Raw genomic sequence first — 3,480 nt, forward strand, 5'->3', positions numbered from 1 at the left:
CATCCACCACCTCCCAAGTTGGATAGTCAGCGACCTCCCAAGTTGGATATGTAGAAATTTGATGGTTCTAACCCGTCCGCATGGCTAGCACAAATGAACCAGTATTTCAAATTGAATCGTCTCCAAGATGATTGGACTAAGATTGGAGTGGCGACCATGTACTTGGACAATGAACAATGGCAATGGGTGGAATGGCATCAACGTCGCAATGCACCTTTTTCGAGTTGGGCCCAATTTGCCAAAGCTCTTGAAGATCGCTTTGAATAGGGAGACTCCTTTTTGGGCCGTCTCACTAAGCTCCGACAGACGGGTACAGTGGATGAATATATCACCGCTTTTGAAGCCTTAGCCTTCCGCACTCAGCATCTCTCATATGAGTTCTACACGGAATGTTTTATCAGTGGTCTTAAAGAAGCCATCAAAGCTCAAGTTCTACTCCACCACCCTCCCACATGGATGGAGGCTTGCCAAGTAGCCCGTAAGGTGGAACGTGCCATAAAAGCCCAATACAGTCGCCCCAATTTCCCCACTAAAGGTCGTCCCCCACAAGCTCACACCACGACTCAGACACTTAAGGTCCAAAAGGTGTCACCTCAGGAAATGGCCGAAAGAAGGAAGCAAGGACTATGTTACTACTGTGATGAAAAATATTCCCTGGTCATAAATGCAAGGAGCCCAAGTTTTTTCAAATAGATGCCACTAACTACAGCTCCACCGAGGAAGATCCACCTCTTGAGGAACCGGAGGCGATCGAAGAAGACAGCCAAAAGGAGATTGTATCTGACGACCCAGTTATTTCGCTCAATGCGTTGGCAGGAATCTCTTCCCCTCAAACCCTCAAAATCAGGGGTTTTCTTAAACATCGCCCAGTATTAGTCCCGATTGATAGTGGAAGTACCCATAATTTCATCCATCAAAAAATCGCCGAAGCAGCGCACTGTTTTGTAAGGGTAGTTTCTAACTTCCAAGTCCAAATTGCAGATGGGGGCACAATGAAATGTGAAGGCCACTGTGAAAATGTCAAACTTCAAATGGGGGATTATCAGTTGAAAACCCACATGTTTGCCATACACATGGGGGGATGCGACATTGTCCTAGGTGCTGAATGGCTCCGCACCCTTGGGCCAATCACAATGGATTTCCAGGAGTTATATATGAGTTTTAAGCAGAACAACTCCACACATACCCTCCGTGGCCTCCAGGCGGGAGCCCCCTCGGTCATCAGCTCGCATCGGATGGAAAAATTGTTAAAAAAGGGCCATCATGGAGTGGTAGCGCAATTTAATGCCATCCAGGTAGTCGAAACCAGACCTCTGCCAATTCATCCTGAGATGCAGCAGATTTTAAATTCCCATCGGATGGTCTTTGACAAGCCTCATGAGCTTCCACCCTCGTGAGGGGAACATGATCATAGCATCACCTTGGTTCCAGGGGCTCAACCCCCAAATGTGCGGCCATACCGATATCTGTTCACTCAAAAGAATGAAATAGAAAAAATCATCAAGGAATTGTTGGAAGCAGGTGTCATTGGTCCCAGCATTAGTCCTTATTCATCCCCAGTGGTCATGGTCCTCAAGAAAGATGGGGAGTGGAGGATGTGTCCCGACTCCAGGGCCCTCAACAAGTTGACAGTCAAAGATAAATTTCCCATTCCGGTGGTTGACGATTTGCTGGACGAACTCAATGGGGCTCAATTCTTCACCAAGTTGGATCTTCACTCCGGCTACCACCAAATTCGCATGAAGGAAGTCGATATTCCCAAGACGGCTTTCAGAACTCATGAAGGCCATTATGAGTTCCTGGTCATGCCATTTGGTCTCTGTAATGCCCCTTCTACTTTTCAGAGTCTTATGAATCACATCCTCAAACCATATCTCAGAAAATTTGTTCTTGTCTTCTTCGATGACATTCTCATCTATAGTGGCACCTGGGCGGCACATCTTCAGCATGTAGATCTACTCTTGCAACTGCTCCGCAAACATAAATTATTTGTCAAAATGTCTAAGTGTGCGTTTGGCATGGAAGAAGTTGAGTATGTGGGCCACATTGTGGGGCGTGAAGGTGTCAAGGTGGACCCCAAAAAGATCCAGGCAATGCAAGAATGGCCTCAACCTAAGACTTTGAAGAGCTTGAGAGGATTTTTTGGTCTCACAAGCTATTATCGTAAATTTGTCCGCAACTATGGCCGCATAGCGAAGCCCCTCACTCAACTCCTAAAGAAAAATTCCTTCTTCTGGATCGAGGAAGAACAACAGGCATTTACCGCGCTAAAAAACACCATGTGTACCACTCCAGTCTTAGCACTACCTGACTTCACCAAATCCTTTGTCATTGAAAGTGATGCTTCGGGTACAGGTATTGGGGTGGTCTTAATGCAGGAAGGGCGACCATTGGCCTTCACAAGCCAACAACTCTGTGGGAGGAATCTGGGCCAATCTACCTATGAGAAGGAAATGATGGCCATCTTACATGCAGCCGAGACCTGGTGACCTTACTTATTGGGGCGACGTTTCCAAATCCGCACAGATCATCACAGTCTCAAATATTTTTTGGAGCAACACCTATCCTCCCCATAACAAAACAAATGGTTAGCCAAAATGTTGGGATATGATTATGAGATCATTTACAAGAAAGGGAAAGACAACAGGGTAGCAGATGCATTATCGTGCCAATTTGAGGAGGAAAGTACTCTGCTCGCAATTTCCCTTCCCATTCCAAACTGGATTGAAGAGGCTCGCAGGGAATGGTTTTCACACCCAGGGCTCTCCCAACTCATTTCTCAATTGCAGGCAGATCCTAATTCCAGCATGGGCTACTCGTGGCAGAATGATATTCTTCGCTACAAGGACAGAGTCGTCATATCACCAACATCTACCCTCAAAAGTCGCCTCTTGGCAGAATTGCACTCATCTCCCATTGCAGGACATTCGAGCTTTCAGAAGATGTATGATCACACCAGAAGATCATTCTTTTGGACAGGCATGAAAAAGGATGTCCTTACTTTCGTAGCCGAATGTGATGTCTGTCAACGCCACAAAGGGGAAACCATCAACACACTAGGCACCTTACAACCATTGCCCATTCCGGCCTCAATTTGGATGGAGGTTTCTATGGATTTCATTACAGGTCTTCCAAAGTCAGGGAACAAGTCAGTCATCATGGTGGTTGTGGACCGACTATCAAAGTATGCTCATTTCTGTGCCCTACCCCACCCGTTTACACCAACCTTGGTTGCTCAAACTTTCATGGATCAGATCTTCAAATTACATGGCATGCCCACTTCAATAGTGTCCGACCGCGACCCGATCTTCACCAACAATTTTTGGCAGGAACTCTTCAGACTACAAGGCACTCAACTCAAACTTAGTACTTCATATCATCCACAAACAGATGGTCAAACCGAAGCTGTCAACAAATGTCTAGAAACCTACCTTCGATGTTTCACTTCAGAGAAGCAACACCTGTGGGCAAAGTGGTTAC

Source organism: Pinus tabuliformis, chromosome 9, assembly GCF_031772625.1.
Source record: "Pinus tabuliformis cultivar Carrire ecotype Pingquan chromosome 9, CPIR1, whole genome shotgun sequence".
NCBI classification, from domain to species: Eukaryota; Viridiplantae; Streptophyta; class Pinopsida; order Pinales; family Pinaceae; genus Pinus; species Pinus tabuliformis.